The sequence below is a fragment of the Panthera uncia genome, chromosome E1 (assembly GCF_023721935.1).
Source record: "Panthera uncia isolate 11264 chromosome E1, Puncia_PCG_1.0, whole genome shotgun sequence".
NCBI classification, from domain to species: domain Eukaryota; kingdom Metazoa; phylum Chordata; class Mammalia; order Carnivora; family Felidae; genus Panthera; species Panthera uncia.
The window spans coordinates 9,857,196-9,876,110 of NC_064814.1; the positions used below are offsets into that span (position 1 = coordinate 9,857,196).

The 18,915-nt window shown below is 50.1% G+C and overlaps 1 long non-coding RNA gene across 2 annotated transcripts; it reads left to right on the forward strand.

The window, feature by feature from the left end:
- Positions 1-246: 246 nt before the first annotated feature.
- Positions 247-12,713, forward strand: LOC125926474 (uncharacterized). 2 transcript variants are annotated; one of them, XR_007459106.1, is made up of 5 exons: positions 247-455; positions 2,733-2,930; positions 7,406-7,535; positions 10,896-10,973; positions 12,362-12,713. It is a non-coding gene; the product is annotated as an uncharacterized LOC125926474 (long non-coding RNA). The 2 variants fall into 2 exon arrangements; XR_007459107.1 differs by lacking the exon at positions 247-455 and adding an exon at positions 475-1,387.
- The last annotated feature ends 6,202 nt before the right edge of the window (positions 12,714-18,915 follow it).

The window sequence follows — 18,915 nt, forward strand, 5'->3', positions numbered from 1 at the left end:
GCGCTAGACTGTGAACTCCTCTTGGCAGGACTTTGTTCATGTTTTTAATCACAGCCCGTTCCCCTCCCCAGTTTCTAGCCCGTGCTTGGGCACGTAGGTTCAATCTACATTTGATGAATGAAGGAGTAAGGGTATGAGTTGGACCCCCAAGTCCCGAGAGGCACAGGGCCTGACTCCCACCACTAACTCTGGGCACGACCCTTTCCCCTGAGGTCCAGGAGGAGGCAGCGGTGAGGAAAGGAGGCTCTGCAGCTTTAAGATTCCTCTCTGGCGTCCCGGTTGCCAAGGCGCTGTTGCCAAGGACCTGCGCGGTGCTTCGTCCGGCCTCCGCGCCGGCTCGGGTTGCCGCCGCCGCCGCCGCCGCCGCCGCCGCCGCCGCCGGGCCGTGCCGGGCTCGGCTCCTCCAAACCGTCTGGCGGACTTGGCACTGGCCCCGGCTCCTCAGTGCCCCCGCGGTGCGTGGCAGGCTGCGGCTTCATTATCCTGATTGATTCCTCCTGCTCCCCGACACCGTGGGGGCCCCGGTCAGGGAAGGGGGGCCGAGGCGGCATCTGCGGACCCCTTCCCCGGCCCTCGCCCCCAGCCGCTCTTCGGGCTGCCGGCCCCTCGGTGCCCCGCTGCGGCCCGCTGGACAGGTCAAGGAGGAAGGGCAGGGGCAGCCTTTGCCCCCCTTCGTGGGCGGGGAGGGCCCAAAGGAGGAGCGGAGCTGTGACGGGCCAGGTTCAGTGCTACCGCCCAAGGCGCCCGCCCTGGGCCATGAACGCCGCCGGTCTTGGGACCTGCCCTTGGCAAAAATTTTGCACCCTAACCCGAAAGAGTCTGGAGGGTTTGGAGTGGGGAGGGAGCACAGTGATGGACTGAGAACTTCAGAAGAAGCCTTGGCAAAATGGGAAAGGTGACATCTTCCAGGAGCACTGATCACGTGGGCCAAGCCCGGGTGACTGCAGGCCTCTCTAGGCGCCTTAAATGTTCTCAGGGGGAAGCAGGGACAGGGTCTGCCCAAACAACACTGGACAGGCAAGGATCTGAGCTCAAACGAAGCCCACGGGCCTCTGTGAGTTAGAGAACCTGTGCCCAAATCTAGCAGAGGGTGGTCTGGCCACAAAATGGTGGCTCCCTACTCCAGGTGCGGTGAGGCCTCAGTGGAAAGAGCATCCGGGAGCCAGGCAGGAGGGCCTTTCTAGTCCTGCCACTTGGTTTGTTACCTGGGCAAGTAACTTTACCTTTTTTAGCCTTGGTTTATTAATCTGTAAAATGGGGTTAAGACCTCCCTGACAGTTATCAATGGTTAATGGGACTCTCTAGCAAGGAAGAGAAAGGGAGATGAGGGGCTGGCTTCCATCCCTGCTGCTGTGTTGGATGAATCCGTCCCTTCTCCTTGAAGGAGGTAAGTTTCCTCCATATACTTAAATCCCTTCTTAACTGGAAGGTGACATGGAAACTTCCAATCAGATCTGCTTCCTTGTCAGGGTAGAAGGGCAAAACTGCTCTCCACCTCACTGGCCTGGCATAGATTTAATTTCTAAATTCACATCAGACTCTCCACCACTCCCATCCCTCTTTGGGTGGGGCCTCTCTTCCTACAAGACCTGACAGTCTCCCTCTAGTGCCTCAGAGCTGTCCTGTCCAAGGGCCGGACCTGGGAAATTTCTTCTGTAGCCTTGCCCTCTTTGGCTAACTCCAATCTTTAGCTCTCCACAGCCCTGGGGAAGAGGGAGCTGGTGGAGAATTTGAAGCCAGTTTTTTCCAGAGCTGTGGCAATCGTATTTGTGAACATGATCTGGGCCACTCTGGCAATTCAGTGTCTATCTCTGGGTCTGTTTCCTTATCTGTAAGTTCATGAATTTATTCTTCCAACCCACATTTCCTGGGTGACCACACTGGGGCAGCATGGTGCACCCAGAAGGTGGAAGTGTGGGAATAACACAGAGTGAGTGGGAAGAACTCCACTCTGAAGCGGCTGATCTTCTGAGGGGAAAACAGACAGATACACATAGCAGTCTCTCCAGTATAAGGGTGTTTACTTCAGGAGGACCTCCAAAATTCTAGAACTTTCCACAGTGTCATGATACTTTCCCACTTCTTCCTGAACAAAGCAGACTTTTGCCTTGGACTCTTTGCTAGAGGCTGATTGCTTTCCTATGGGAAAAGACAGATCCTAAAATTTGAGTCTGGAGCTTTTGTTCATTCTGTTTTGTTGGAATTATCTATTTTTGTAACAGTCCTGCATTACTTTTATATTTAAGATAAAAACACAAAAACATTTCCAGTTTGGGGAAAAAGATGTCAGGGAGGATTGTTTTCTTTTTTCTCTGGTGACCAGAAGCAGGTCAGCACATGTATCTAGACATGCCAGGCTGCCTGGAGCCCTTGATCAATGTGGCCCTGGGAGAGGCTGCCTCAGTCTACTGGCCTGGCTGCCCACCCACCCCTGGCTGGACTGTTCCATCCTCTGTGTCTGTAGTCCTGGGCTCCACTTCCTATTAATACAAACCACGTGGGACCCTTGCTGTGGCGTCTCTAGGCAGAAAAGGGAGCCACAGCCGCCTAGTGGCTGCCAGGGAGGCTGGCAGGAAGGGGCATCTCCACCAGGCGTCTCCTGGGAAACAGTAAGCTCCCCAGAGAAGGGACATTTGGAAATAAAATTCCTGCCGCTGTGTGTTTGTATGTGTGTTGGGGCGGGAGAGGGAGTTAAGAAACCTCACCACCCCCCTCTGCTTTTCTCTCTTCAGGGAAAGCCTCTTTCAGCAGCTCTCCGGACTCCCTCCCAAAACTCCAGCCCATTCCCCAGAAACCACGTAGGCTCTGCTGGGAATGGACAAGAGGCCTAGAAAATGTCCCTTCAGATTCATGATGTGGGTACAGAAGAGCACTGGACTGAGAGCCAGGGCCTCACGTCCTCAGCTGCCCTGCCTCACCCTGTGGCCCTGGTCAGTCGGACCCCCTTTCTTAGTCCTGCATTCCTCTGTAAAATGAGGGTACTGGGTGATGTTTCACCATTATTCATAGTCTTCACGTGGGGCTCCTCCACAAGGCTCAAGAATACAGTCGGAGCATTCTAGGCAGTTCTTTCTGGCACTTGGAGCAGATACCTGATAGGAGTTAATGATTCCTTATGTGACCTTGACTGGTCACTTAAACCAACCAGGTCCCTTCACCTGTACATTCACTCATTCAGGTATTTATGGGTGCTTACTGAGAATGAAGTCTATGCTGAGAAGGTGAGACTACCCTGATATACAATGAAAGAGGCCCTCAGCCCCCGTGCGTCCTCTGTGCCAGAGGTGCATGCCACATTCCTTCCATGATGACTCCCTTCACATGGAGCTGGAGGGCTGTGGAAGCTTCTTTTCGCATAGTGCCTAAAGCCAACCTGAGGGAGAATCCATGGTACCTCCCAGGGAATAGAGATGGGGGTGATGTCCCTGCCCCCCTCTCCACTCTCACACCTACCTGGTTCCCTTTGTCCTACCTTGCTCTTGAGTGACAAGCCCCCACTCCCCACCCAATCCACCCCTTCCTGATAAAATATGGGATAATCAAACTGGGGACAGACACCCTTTGGAAACCACAAAAGTCAGGGATGTTGAGTAAAAGCAAGTGGCTCTCTCCCAGCTGGGGTGCCCCTCCTCCTGGCCTCACTTCCCAGAGCTGCTTTTCCTCCAGAGACCCAGGCAGGGTGGAAGGTGCTAAGAGAGCTCTCCATGCAGGAGACAACCCCTACAACTTTAGGAGGAGACAGAGGAGCTCCAGGAAGGAAGAAGGCTAGGGGCCCTGCAGAGACCCAGGGGGCCTAGGCCTCCTTTGGTGTCCTCTTAGGAGAAGACATTGGCTCTTACAGACCTGACCTCGTGGCTTCTCAGCCCAGGTCTGCCTGGGAACCAGGCGCTGGAGGTAGGAGAGAAAAGGGAAGAAGGGGGGTGGGAAGGGAAGTGGGGAAGTAGAAGTATCAGGGAGGGGGAGTGTTGATCCGGATTCTGTCACCTTTATTGGGTACCTACTGTGTGCCTGGCAATGAGCTCTGTTCCCCCTTTACCTGGATTATTTCATCTAGTCCTCACCTGAGCCCTATGCCTGTGTTATTATCCTGCTCTGACAGAGAAGGAAACTGAGACTCAGAGGCATTATGTAATTTGCCCAAGGTCACACAGCTTGTCAGGAATGAAGCCAGGATCCCAGCCCAGGTCTGTTGGCCTCCAGTGGGTTCTCTCTGCTGCCAGAAAGTCCTCCTCCTGGAAAGCAGGTCTGGAGTTGGGGTTTTCAGTCAGAGCTCATCAGGATCCCCAGAGGTAAATCTATTGTCATCTGCCCTCCTCCTCCTCACCCATCTGCCAAGCAAGTCGCAGGTGAACCCCCTGCCACGGCCCCTGCCCTAGCCCCAGGTGCTAGCTCAGCTTTGCCTGGCTCCAGGCCTCTCTCTGGTGCCCCCAAGGTGGTTCTGAGGTCACCCCACACCCCAACGCCTTTCTTTCTTTCTGCTTTTCTAGATCTCAGAATACATAGGAAAATGCAGGAAGAGAGAGGTCACTTGAAGGTTGGAAGCAGGGGCCCTGGTCTTGGGCAAAAGATTGGGGGGCCTAGTTATCTCTTTTGATTCAAATGAACACTTTCCCTAACTCCCACCCCTCACCCCCAGAGACAGCCAAAGCTTTGCTTAGTTAATGAAATACAAAAGAAGGAATCAGGGGGTGGGGGTGGCTGGAGAGCGCTGGAAAGCAAGGAAGAGAGGAAAAGTTGGGTCTCTTCCAAAGAGTTAATGTTCCACAGTATGATCGATTAGGTGTCAGATGTAATTTCAAACCAATACAAGATGAATGGCATAATTTTCCCTCTCTCATTTTAGACAGAATTAAGAATCCATTAGCTAACACAAATTTTTGGCAAGTTTAATAGGAGCTCAAATCTACATTCGGAGGAAACGCTCCCCAAAGCCTGTTTGAAGCATTTACTCCTCAGGCCCCTGGCCTCCAGTGTCTCTCCACCCACCCCCCCCAAGACCCTCACAAGCCCTCTGTTGTCTGTCCCCACATGCAGCCCCCTCTCCCTTCCCCTAGTCCTCCTACATGCCCCTCCCCAGCCCAGTCTGAGATTAACTGGCCTGACCCCTCTCACAAAGGCCGGGCCTGCCCACCATTGTCTTCCAGTGGCAATGGGTAGGGGGAAGGGGCGGAGGGGCTGGCAGTGGGCCCAGGAAAGGAGGAAGGTTGCTGAATTGGCCCCAGGCTGCAGACAAGCCCTAGGGAGAGGGGTGAATGGGGGCTTCGGGACCATTTCAGTCTCAGCTACTTCTCAGTTTCACCCCCAGAAAAGTTCTTATTTTTATCTTAGACAAAGCATTACCCAATTTATAAGGGGAGATTCAAACCCCATTCTTCCTTTTATATTTATATATATTAGTCCATACAGTAAACCTGAGAGATTAGAAAAACAGCTACCATCCCATTCCATAGATGAGAAAACTAAGGCTGGGGAGGGGGAGGTGATTGGAGTCATCTGAGTCCAAGGGTAAAACTTGGCCCTGCTACTTGCTTGCTTACCAGGACCTGTAGGCTTTTCCTCTGGGCCTCAATTTCCTCATCTGTAAAGTGGGAAGAACCTTGGACCCAGTTTCATAGTATTATCCTGAAGGACAAATGAGAAAGCTCTTGATAAAGGAGAGATTTTGTGACTGTCCGCCCTGGCAGTGGTGCCAAGTATCCACTCTGCATGAGCTTCATAGATCAGCTCCAGCCCCTACCCTCAAATCTCATAGCCTGGTCTGGAAGACCAACATGTAGACTGAGTTCTGTCCTGGGAAGCAAAAGAGGCTGGAATAATAATTATGACAGCTTCACCTTACTGGACATTTATTCTGTGCCAAGTGTGGGACCAAATTATTTTTACATAGTAACTCATTTACTCCTCAGACCCTTAATCAGATATTATTATCATGATCTCACTTTCCAGATCAGGAAACTAAGGCACAAACGAGTGAAGTAACAAATGAAGTGGTAGGAAGTGGCAGAGCTAGGATTCCAACCCAGGCAGCCTGATCCTAAGGCCTGTGGCTCCCTACCTGATGTTAAACAGAGGTAAAGGGCTGGAGTGGTGGAGCACCAGGATGTGATCCCAGACCCTAGGTCTGGAAAGGCTTCACAGAGGGCAGTAGGCTTGACTTAGGTCTTAACTGATGAGTAGGAGTTTACCAGTTGGGCAAGGAGAGAAAGAATTTTCAAGGTAGTAAGAACAGCATGTGCAAAGGCACTGAGAGAGGTCTCAGCATGGGGATGGTGAGTAACACACTGTGCCAACCAAAACATAGGGTTCGTGTGGAGGATGGCAGGAAACAGGTTGGATGCGCAGGCCAGGTGCTTCATTCTGACAATCCTGCTCTAAAAATTGGGAAGTCTAACTTCTATAGATAACCTTGCATGTCATGCTCAGGATTTATGATTTTTTCATGTCATTATGATAATAGGGCTAGCATCTTCCATGTGCCAAATGCTTTGTACCAATTGCCTTTATTGCAATAACCACACAAAGCAAGTACTATTGTCCTGTTTTTCCGATAAGTAAACTGAGGCTTAGGGATACCAAATAACTTGCCTAACAGATACAGCTAGGAAGTGATAGAATTGAGTATCAAACCCAGGTTTGACCCCAGAACCCAAACTCTTAATCACTGTGCTTGCTGTGTCCTGGTAGGTGGTGGGGAACTTCCAGGAAGTTAGTTTTAGGAAAAGAATTCTAGCAGGGTGTAGAGGTTCAATTAGAGCAGAGTGTGATTGGAGGCTCCATCTGGAACTTTCATCTGAACTGGAGGAATAGAGAATGATGGAGGAAAAGGCCCTCCCTCATCCATGGGGATGGAAGAGAGGGCATCCTGGAGCCTAAGTAATATTAGTCATAACAGTACCAACTATTAAGTGCCTATCCTGTGCCAGGAGCTTCCCATGAGCCATCTCCTAATCATACAATGCTGTAGAGCAGATCTTGTTAGTCCTATTTTACAGATGAGAAAGCTAAGGCTCAGAGAGGTTGACTGATTTTTCTGGACCACACAGTGGTGATCCAGCAGAGCTGGTACTGGACTCTGGTATCCCCTCAAACCTCACTGCCAGAGGTGGTTGGGCTGCACACCAGACACCAGCTCTTCCCTCTGGACATGGCTTAATATTCCCTGGGGCACATATGGAGCTGTTTCTCCATTTGGGCCCCAGCAAGTGACTTTGAGCTAAGGGAGGTGGAAAGGGGACAAGGAGGAATGAAGGAGAAGAGACACTGGGGAGGAATGAGCTCTGAGGGGACAGTCTGCAGTCATTTTTACCTGTTACAGAAGAGGTACAGGACAGGGTTAGAGGAAGATGAATGCACTTCATTACCTTAGCCCATAAGTAGCGACCTTTGTTTCATTTCCAAACTTTAGGAAGGCCTTCCTGTTATCTAACTCCCATTCTCCTAATGGACTCACAAACAATCCCAGTTGCCTGTTCCAAGGAAGAGGTCCTGCCCATGCACCATGCCTTGAGGAAATATCTTGTCACTTTCCTCATGGGGTAAGAAGTCAACGGATGGGGGGAAATGATGCCTACTTGCCTTTGTGTTACTGCATATCCAGAGGTGTGGTGGGAGTGGCTACATTCCCAAGTTACCCCACTGAAAGAAGGAAAAGTCTAGGCTCCTCAGCAGAGAGGGGAAGGAATAGCAGAGTCTGGGGTTAGGGTGAGGGGGATACCTGCTGGGGCCACAGCCAGAAAAACAGACCCAGGCCTCCTGCCTTGAAGAAAGGAGATCTCTGAGTTTTGGTAAAATTAGTTCAATTCCTGGGCATTGTAGCCAAGAGTATATAAAGGAATTCATATCCCTACCTAGGCTAGAAATTGTGTGAGCCCAGGGCCACCCTTAAGAGAGAGAACCTGGGGAGGGGACTGGAGAGAATTCTTAGTTAAAAAATGACTTTGAGGGAAAGAATTCTGGCTTTAGAAGCAAAGGAGCTCAAGTTAAAATCTGAGCCTTCCTGCTGCAAAAGCAGGAATACCTAGAGTAGGCTTGTTCATTTATTTGACACATTTTCACTGATAACCTACCATGTGCCAGGCACTATTTGAGGCCCTAGAATATTTCAAACAAAAATCCTTGCCTTCAAGAAATGTATGTTCTAGCTGGGAGATAGGCATCATTTACATCAGTAAATTATGTTAGTAGGTGGTAAGCGTTAGGGGGAAAAGTTCATGACAAATCTAGGTTGGGGGGGTGGAGGTTGCCATTTTAGGCTGAAGGTTAGGGTAGACCTCATTTGGAAGAGCAGCATTTGAACTAAGACCTTCAGGGGATGAAGAAATTGGCAGTGTGGATATCAGGGAGCAGCCAGCAAACAGGCAAGCCAGGGCCTGAAGGGCCCAAGGGGGCCAGTAGACTGGAGGGATCCGGGGAAAGGAGAAGCAGGTAGGTTCTGAGTGGGAATGGGAGAGGCACAGAATGCATGGGGTCCCATAGGCCTTTGGTTTTCTCTGGGAATAAAATGGGGAACCTGGCCAAATCTCCAGTGAGGGAAAACATGATCAGGCAAATGTTTCAAAGGATCACAGTTGCTCCAATAGGGAGAATAGACTGGGGCTGGAGGAAGGGAGTAGGGGTGAGAGAGTAAAGGTGAAGGAAGAAGAAGGGAGCAGGGAAATCTGGTAGTTGCTGAATCTGGCTGAGTCACAATTTTCTCATCTGTCAAATGGGAATAAAAATGTGTCCCAGAAGGTTATGCGGTAAGAGATTTGTGGATATATCCCCAGTCTTTAGCAGATGAGGTTCAATGAAGTCTCACTGAGTGAAAAAAATGAATGACTGTCTTTCCATGCCCTTCTCATACATATAACTCCTACACCAAGCCCTGAAACAGCTCCTTAGAAGGGTCTAGAAACCAAGACATGTGGGTTCTCATCATGATTAGCCACTCCTCTTCATCTGTAAAATGGGGATAATAATATCTACTCTCCAAGATAATCGTAAAGATTATATAATGTGTGTAAATCTGCATTGCCCAATTGGAAGCCACTAGCCACATATAGCTATTTAAATTTAAATTAATTAAAATTTAATAAAATTTAAAATTTATTTCCTCAGTCACATTTCAAATGCCTAATAACCTTATATTGGCTAGTGACCACCATATTGAACAGAACAGAAACAGGACATTTCTATCATTGCGGAAAGTTCTATCTTACAGTGCTAGTCAAAAGCACTCAACTCAAGGCTTGGCCCAAGTCATGGGCACAGTAAATGAATGCCACCATTCTTGGGGGACTCAGACAGTGAGACTGATTATTCTTCCAATAGCTTTCCAGAGACCATTCATTTAATGTTCTCCAGGATTGAATCTGAAAATGAAGAATGGGGAAGAGTCAGGGGGTGGTAAGGGCAAAAGGAGAGAAGGAGGAGGAACAAGTCCCCTGGACAACACCAAGAGAGTTGGTGTTAGGGATTGCCCAGGGGGTGGAGGTAAATGGAACATTGTGTCTAGGGCAGGAAAGAAAAGAAGACCAAAAGAGAAAAAAGAAGAGAGAAATAAATTCATGCACCCAAGAGCTGGACCCCAGGATAAGTCTTCATTGCCTGCCCCTAGAGCATGAATGCAACTTTTGAGATCTTTGATCTCCATACCTATATTATTGAGTTCATTCATACCACATTTGTTTCTTGAGCACCTATTATGTACCTGGTCCTGTCCTAGGTGCTGGGAGTCTACTATTAAAAAAAAAAAGCTTCCACCCACAGCGGGATTGTGTGTGAATACACACAAATAGAAGGGGAAAATAGAAGGGAACATAATAAATGTGTGACATACATAGCATGTTAGATGGTGATATGTATTAAAGAGAAAAATAAAGCAAGGAAGGAGAGGGAAAGGAGGTGCAGTTTTTGATGGGGTAGTCAGGAAAAGCTTCTTAGAGAAGGTAATGTTTTATTTTTGGTTGCCGAGGGCTGTGGGAGTTGAGAGGAATGGGGAGTGACTGTTAAATGGGGTGATGAAATGTTCAAAATTGATTGTGGTGATGGTCACAACCCCATGAATATACTAAGAAACCATTGAATTGTACACTTTACTTATTTTTACAGTTTATTTATTTATTTGAGAGAGAGCACGTGAGTGTGAGTAAGGGAGGGGCAGAGACGGAAGGAGAGAGAGAATCCTAAGCAGGCTCCCGCACTATCAGTACAGAGCCTGATGTGAGGCTCGAACTCACAAAACATGGGATCATGACCTGAGCTGAAATCAAGAGTTGGATACCCAACTGACTGAGCCACCCAGGCGCCCTGAATTGTACACTTTTAATGAGTGAATTATAGCTTAGCAAAGCTGTTATTAAAAAAAAAATTGGGCTGCCTGGCTGCCTCAGTTGGTAGAGCATGTGGCTCTTGATCTCAGGGTCGTGAGTTTGAGCCCCACATTAGGCATGGAGTCTACTAAACTAACTAACTAATTAACTAACTAACTAACTAAATAAATAAATAAATAAATAAATAAATAAATAAAATCACTCTGCCTGCTTCACCAAAAATAGACTGAAGGGACCAAAGGCAGAAACTGTGGTCATCCAAGAGAGAGGGGGCTGCCGCTTGGACCAGGGTGGTAGCAGTGGGATGATGAGAAGTGGTCAGATTCTGGATTTATTTTGAAGGCAGAGCAGACAGATTTGCTTCTGAATCAGATATGAGGTGTAAAAGAGCATTGTCAAAGATGAATCCAGAAAACTCTCTGGCTGGAGTTTAAGGAACCAGAGGCCTGGAAAGGGAGAGGGGCTGGCCTGAGGACACCAGTCACCAATGGCCACACTGGGACTCTGAAAGGAGGCAATGTTATTAGTTAGATTCGCACATCCTGGCTTTGACTTTGAATTCTAACCCTACCTACCACATTGCAGAACCTCTCCCAGCATCAATGCCACAGCCTGCCTTCTGGGACCTACAAAGACTTATTGGGACAGATCCAACTCACTTAGGTGCTGGGAGAACATTTGTTCCTTCTTTTTCCCCTTCCTTCCTGACCTTCCACCTGTGACAGCTCTGAGCCTGGAGCTGAGGAGAGAATGAGGACAGGGAGGATAGCAGACCTGAGGCCCCAGAGGGAATGCTGGTCAGGAGTCTGGGCATTGCTCCCAGCTGTCTGAATCCTGCAATTAAGAGAGAAGAGGGGGAACATACTCACCGCCCCCCAAGCCTGAACTTAGGGCCTCTACCTTCTCTAGGGACAGGGAGGCTAGTGCACACACATTTGGGGTTGACAGAGGATGATCTCTAAGTCAGTTCTCCGCAAGCTGGTGAGACATTCTAGGAAGCTTTTAATTACCGTCTCAGAGTGGATGCCAGGTTAATGCAATGATTCAAAAGGTGTATTTTTCAATTATATTTAACGAAAAGATTTATAGTGAAGTAAAATATAATTAGGAGGCTGCCAGCAGACCGGCTTCCTGAGAGGAAGAGAGATGAGACAGACCCCTAATGGGGCAGGTTGGAGCCCAGGCTACAGGACCTGCTCAACCCACCCCCACCCCTCAAGATATCAAAGCATTCATCAATTCTGCCATTCAAACACACTAAGTACCTATTTCATGCTGGGCTCAGAGTTTACCATGGGGACAGAACAAATGCTATGGTCCCTGCCCTCAGAGAACTTACACACCAACAGGACAGGCAGACCAAAAAAAAGTAAGGCAACAGTTAAAATGCTGCAAAGGAAATAATAGAATGTTGTACTAGAGAATAACCAAGGACCTGCTTTGGATAAAAGCATCAGAAAGGTTTCTCAGGGTGGGGGTAGACAAACAGACTTGAAGCATGAAAAGGAGCCAGCCAAGAAGAGTGGGAGAAAGGTAAGATGATTGGTTGGGCCAAGAAAGCCATCCAGTTCCTAGGGTGGGGAGGTTATCTTAGTGTGTGCAGAGTGGAAAGAAAGGCCAGTGAGGATGAGGCATGGAGAGGGAGAGGCAGAGGCAGATGACTCTGGGGAGGGAGGGAGGGAGGGAGGGACCCAATCCAGCTGATAGAGTTTGGGTTTTATTCTATGTGCTGAGGAAGCTGCTGGAAAATTTTAAGCCAGAGAATGAAAGGCCCTGCTTACAATTTAAAAAGATTACCCTAGTTGCTGCGAGAGAATGGAACAGAGTGGGGCAAGGTGGGAGGTGAGAGCAGAGACCCAGATGAGAGGTGATGTGATCTGGCTTAGAGGAAAGCACTAAGGAAGGAGAGAAGAGCCTGGACTTGGGTACATATTGGAGCAAGGATCAGTGGTTCTTGGTGAGAGTCTATATGGAGAATGAGGGGTAGGAAGGATTCAACGATGACTCTAGGTTTTTGGCTTGAGCAACTAATTGGATGCTGCTGTTTACAGAAATGAAGCCCAGAGAAGAAATAAGTGGGAAGACATGTGGATAAAGACTTCAGATTTGGAATAGAGACACTCTAAGGACTTCCATGGCCCTGAAGGATGGAGGTCTGGATGCTTCACCTCAAGGGGGTCCCCTCTCCCCACCTGATTCTATTGCTTCCCACCTCATCCTTCAGCTTTTTTGTGTGTCTGTGTCTAACTTCCATTCTTCCTGTTGAACTTGGGAGTGCATGCTTCTTTCATTTGGAGGGAGAATTCTGTCTCAGCTCCCTTTAACTGCCTAAGTTCCTGAAATTCTACCACTAAATTCATACTGTACTTGTGTTCATTGAGAATCCACTATGGTTAGACACTGTGCTGTAAGCTTCGGCTACATTATTTCATCCAAACCTGCTAACCACTCTTTCCATACTGTTAATATAATGGTAATAATAGTGACCAGTTAATGAGCTAAACTCTTTACATGAATTATATTTAAATCTCACTGAGAGAGGTGCCTAGGTGACTCAGTCAATTGAGCATCCAATTCTTGATTTTGGCTCAGGTCATGAGCCCAGGGTTGTGGGACTGAGTCCCACACTGGGCACTGCACTGAATGCAAAGCCTGCTTAAGATTCTCTCTCTCTCCCTCTACCCCCCTCCCCTGCTCTCTCTCTCTCTCTCTCAAATAAAAAAAAAAATCTCACTGAGAAATAACCTGCCCAGTTAGTATTGAGAATGGGATGAGAAATCTAGGATTGTCTCCAGTACACCAGACTCTCTGGGGGCATGAGAACTGCCTGGCTGATGAAAGGCAGGAGATATTTGGATGCCTTTTCCCCCTCACTCATTCTTTCCTAGATGAAGCACAGAGACGTCCTTCCCTGAGTGCAGAGAGCAGGCACCCCTGATGACACCCTCAGGTCTGGGCAAGTCTGCCCGTTTGTTGGGGAGGGCACAGTTGTCATAGGAGCTACAAGATCCTTAGAGGGGTTGCCTGGTATCATAGGAGGGGGGTGCCCACCCACATAATGAGAGATCCTGCTCTGTGACACAGAGAGATGATTCTTATATGCCCCATCCTCTGAGAATGGCTTAGTTGTTTGTATGTGTGTGTGTGCATTTGTACAGGAACTTGTGTGCAAAGAACCTGGTGATTTGTACACGTGTGCAAGCCAGAACACGCCTGCCTTCTGTGCATTTTCCTCAGGAAATGTGTGTGTGATGTGAGTTATCTGTCTAGGCCCTCACAATGGCAAGTAACTTGTACATTTTTTCATGTGTGTACCTGTGGGTGGAGTTCACGCAGGATAGAAAGGGCCTGGCCCCAGAGTTGAGTTCTGAGCTCAGCTCCCCACTCTTCTTGTCTGTCCCTAGCTCCCTGCATCTTCCCCACCTCCCCTCATGCTGGGCAGAATGCCCTCAGCCTGTGCCGGCTGGCACACATGCCACATGGTGCCTGGCGCGCGTCTGGGCAAGGATGACGCCCCCAGGCCCGGCTGGGATACTAAGCCACCCGCTGCCTCCCCCACCTCCAGAACGGAGCGTCCCCATCCCGTCCCCTTTCTCAGCCAGGGACGCGGGGAGCAGGCGGGGACACGGCACAGACAGATACAAACACACAGATGCACCCAGAGACGCCCACAGGCGTGTGCCCCATAGAGGCACAGGCGTTCACACAGACTCAAGCACATTCGCATACACACTCACACACGCACATTCACACACACCCAAAGAAATTCGTGGGCACTCACCACTTGCACAGATCTCGGCCTGAGTAAACTCTAGGTACCGGCCTAGCCAGTTAGGCGAACGCACCCGCTGTCTCTGTCCCTGGTGCTGAAACCAGATCTTTCTCCTTACCGAAGGACAAGACAGGGAAGAAGAGATCAGAGGAGCCCCAAGATGGGCGATAGAAGACAGAAGGAATGGAGGAGAGAGAGGAGATGAGAGGGAGAAACTCACAGATAAAGGAGAGAGAGAATCTAAAGGATACCGTGGGAGCCAAGGCGGGGGGGGGGGGGGGGGGGGGGGGGGTGGTGGTGCCCAAACACCAGAACTAGGAGAAGCAGGTGAGGATGAAAGGTGACCTCAGACCCTATCCCTGCCGAAGTGCAGACTTAGGGTCTAAGGACTAAGACTTCGATGCCATTCAGGGCCAATTATGGAAGATTTTGGTAAGAATACCATGGCAGGTGGGGGACCCTGGATGTGTGGTTTCTGTGGCCTCCAAGTGTCCCTTTCCAGGTGCCTTCTTGCTCTGGAAGACCTTAAAATTGTAGGGGAAGGAGACAGACACTAAAAAAGTTCTATCATAACCCTGAAAAAAGCTCCCTACCTGATCTCTATTTGTTCATTTGTTTGTTTTCTTTCTTTCTCTCTCTCTTTTCTTTTCTTTTCTTTTCTTTTCTTTTCTTTTCTTTTCTTTCTTTCTCTCTCCCTTCCTCCCTCCCTTCCTCCCTCCCTCCCTTCCTTCCTTACTTCCTTTTTTTTTTTGAGAGAGAGCAAGAGCGAGCAGGGAAGGGGTAGAGGGAGAGGGAGAGAGAATCTTAAGCAGGCTCAATGCCCAGCAGGAGCCCAGCATGGGGCTCGATCCCATGACCATGAAATCATCACCTGAGCCAAAAGCAAGAGTTAGCCGCTTAACCAACTGAGCCACCCAGGCGCCCCTCCCCACCTGATTTCTTATCCCAATTTTTGTTGGGCAAGTGGACAGCAATGTTGATCTGGATTTGTTCTGAGGATTGTAGGGATTTAGTGACTGCTTAATGCTTATCCACAGATTGGATTATGGGTTCCTATCTCCCTCTCTTGACATAAAAACTTCTCTCTGGTGGGATTGCCTAGTAGGGATGCTCTCCTACCAGCAGCCCCTTAGTTGTGAAATTTATGGAATACGAGGAATGCCCAATGTCCTTTTCAAAGACCAAAGGGTTTATCATATAAAAACTAGCCAAGAGGGAATAAAGGAAAGATGAGAAAGGAAAAAAGGAGGAAAAGAGGGAGAAAGGATGAAAGAGGAAAGGGAAGAGGAAAGAGATTGGAGAAAGGAAAAGAGGATGGAGGTGCAAATGGCAGAAATGAGAGAGGGCACGAGTCACCCAGACATACTCCAGTGTCCAGGGAAAGGGCAGAAGTATGCCAGGTGGAGCAAATTGCTTCCTGGGGGCCCAGATTAGACTGGAAGTCCAGGCTGGTCCTGCAGCTGTTCACAATGATATCCTCCATCTAGAGCTTTGGGCTGGGAGACCCCATGGGCCAGGACTACAGATGTGAGCAACAACTGCCCTATCACAGAAGATGGGATCAAAAGCAGTTAAGTCTGTGTGTGGGTTTCCTCAAGTGCGAGATAGGGACAGTGAGTGCCTTCTTGGGGGTGTTTCCACCTATTTGCATATAAGCAGTGGCAGCAAGAGGGAGCAACATGTATGGGCATCAACTGGAGAGAGGGTACTGAGTTGACTGACGGAGAGGAGCAGGCAGAGAAAAGAGGCAAGAGAGAAGTGAGTGAAAAAGAAAGGATAGTGTTCCTAAAGTTTTTTTGACCTCATAATTATTCTCCTTTTTTTCCTACCAAGAGAGAAGCCAGGCTTAGGATACAAGCTAGGCATATGTGCCTCAGTGTCCTTGTCTATAGTATAGGTATGATGACAGTCTCAACCTCATGGCGTGAATGAGATAATTATTAGCTTGTGTAAAACGCTTCTTTTAAGTCAGTTATAGATACATAATAAGCTCCACATATATGTTATTTCCCATTGTTGTTAGATCTTGGTCTTGCACCGGAATCAGTAGGGAGATTTTTCTTCGTGTTTAATTAGACTTTCCTGCCAAAGCCTTAGGTCTAACCTATAAGTCTTCTTTTGGGCATCATGGAGAGCAGTGACTTCCCAGCCCTTCAAATTTGCTTCTGAAGACAGAGAGAGCCAGCAGATTTTCTGGGGCATGGAGGGAGAACCCCATGGTAAAGTGACAGGGTCTAGGGAACAGGGTACCCACCAAGGATTGTCAAGGATGTTTTCCTGGATTCCTGAAAAAGCTGGATCCTGGACCTACATCAGTGCTTCCCTGCCCAGACTGGAACCTCAGCACTTCACTATTTAGGGCTGGTGCCCCCAAACAACTCAAGCTTGTACAGGTGTGAACATGTGGGTCATTTCTTCCAGATTGCTCTTCCAACCCCAACACCCCCCCCCCGCCTTTTTACCTACCCTTCTGCTCCTTTCTTCTGAGGAATCCAGGTAAGAGGAAAGAAATTCCCTCACTTAGAGGGGTGGGATTTCTCCACCCTGCACAGGCAAAATAGATGATCTCATTCTGGAGGTCAAGGAAGCATGTGGGGACTGGCACAAGGAGGGGTGAGGGGTGGCAGGGCAGCCCCATGTCTTCCCATTCCCCCCAGCTCCTGTCTCATCACTGTCACCATTCAATCATAGCAGATGGGCTGCAGCTGTGAGCGCCAGCCCGGCACACAGGCTGGTCCGTGCCACTTGGGAGAGAAGGAAGAGAAAGGGAGGGAGGGAGGGAAGGAGGAGGAATGAAGGGAGGAGGGAGAGAGGAAAGGGAAAAAGAGGAGGAGGAGGAAAAGGAAGGGAGTGGAGGAGGAGAGAGTTTGAAGAGAAAGGGACTTGGTACCCTTTATGCTTCTCTCTTCCCAGCAGGAGAGCAGAGGCCAGGGCTGGGCTCACAAGCTGGGCAGTGCCAGGCGAGATGGGCATATGCCCTTGATTACTACCAGGACCGCAGGCCAAGCCTCCGCAGCCGCCACGGCCTCATAAATCAGTTTTTAAGTAGCAACCACATGGACATTTCCCAGCTGAGAGGCCTGGCCTCTGTCGGCCCAGCTAGGGCAGCCCTCATGGAAGGGCAGGTGCCAGGCCAGGGCATGGAAAAAAGAGAGGTGGTCATCAAGGCTTGGTGGGAAGTGAGATTGGAGCCTGTTCAGGCAAAGTCTGGGGGCAGGGTCTCCCGCCAACAGGGAGTACGAAAGAAGGTGATGAGTGGCTGGCAATGGGTCCAGAACCCCCTGTTGGGGCTCCTAGACCTTGTCCTGTGTTCCCCTGGAGAAATGCCTACAGACAGAGGAGGATGGCATTGTTACTGGAACTCCCTCTCCCCCCTTCCCATTAAGAATAGAGTCTGTGTGAATGTGAGGGCAGTGTGTGTGCTTGCGCCCTTGGGTATCTGAATGTGCTCACTGCTCCTGATGCATAGGAAGGTATCTCCCCAATATCTAGCCCAAGGCCAGCAGAAACCAAGCATCCAGTAAGATTGCTTGAATGAATAAGTGATCCAGTGAGAAGGGGGACAGTTAATGTGTGTTCCCAGGAATGGGAGGATTTATATCTGAGTGTGTATGATGGCCAAGTCTATGTGTATGTGTATATGTGTGTGTGGGAGGGGGGGATTGTCTGTGGATGCTCTGGGGAGATCTATTCTGACAGACATCCCTCCACACCCTCCCTTTCAGCCCTCCCCTGAGCCCTGATTCTCCCCTTCTGAGGACCCACCAGTAACACAGCAGCTCCTGAATTCCACTCCCCCCAACCGATCAATCCCGTGCTTGGCACCCTCTTCTGCAGGCCAGCGTTGGTGGCTGGGGGTAGGGGCATGGGGAGTGGGGGAGTCCCGCCCCTGGAATGGCGGGCAAAGCGGGTGGGGTAGGGGCGCCCAGCCTTCTTGCGCCCAGTGTCTCCTCCCTGGGTGAACAGATGTCTCGGAATTTTAGATGTGCTCTCCGCCCCTCCTCGCAATAACTACCCCCACCCCCAGCTGGCACTGGCTGTGGCGTAGCGCCCTCCCCTCCCCCACCTCCGAGAGCAGAACCGGCTGATGGATCGGGGAGCGCGGCCGGAGGCCCTGGCCCAGAGGCGGGGAATGTCCGTGGGGTCGCGGCAACCGGCTGGGCCGAATCCCCGAGGCTCCTGGAGCGAAGAGAACCGGGTCAGCGCTGCCCCCGCCTCTTGCCTTCTTTTCTCGTTCCTTCCCATCTCCCGCATCTCCTCAGCCCTGTCTCTCCTTCCGCGATCTCCGGTCTCTCCGTCCCTCTCGATCTGTGCCCCACTTCACAACCCGTCCCGCCAACCGCGTCTATGCAAACCCTCCACACAGAGCCTCACACTTCGCGACAGAAACTCCTCCTGGCAACTTCGGCGGAATTCTTCCCTCCAGAGACCCCCTTCCCTGCATTCCGTGAGCCACCCCACCCCCAACTGGCCGCCTGCCTGCCCTCTGTGGAAACCCAGAGTTAATCCGGAAAACATAGAGGGAGGGCTGGAGGGGAGTGGGGATCGAGATTAGGGAGGCCAAGGATACCCGGGTTGGCCCGGGTTTGAGAGACACCCAAATTTTCTAATCACTGCTAATTAAGGAACAATCCAATTCCGTGGACCCCCAACTCGGGGAAGGGGGCGGGACCCGCTGAGGGCAGGAGGGGGCCTTGGCAGGGTTTGGCAGCCGGGGGTGGTGCCAGGCACCCTCCCCCCCCCCCCCCCCCCCCCCCCCCCCTCCGAGGTAACAGGCATTTGTTACCCAGCTCGTGCCAGGAGCGATTGGCAGGTTCGAGTAGGCACAGTCAT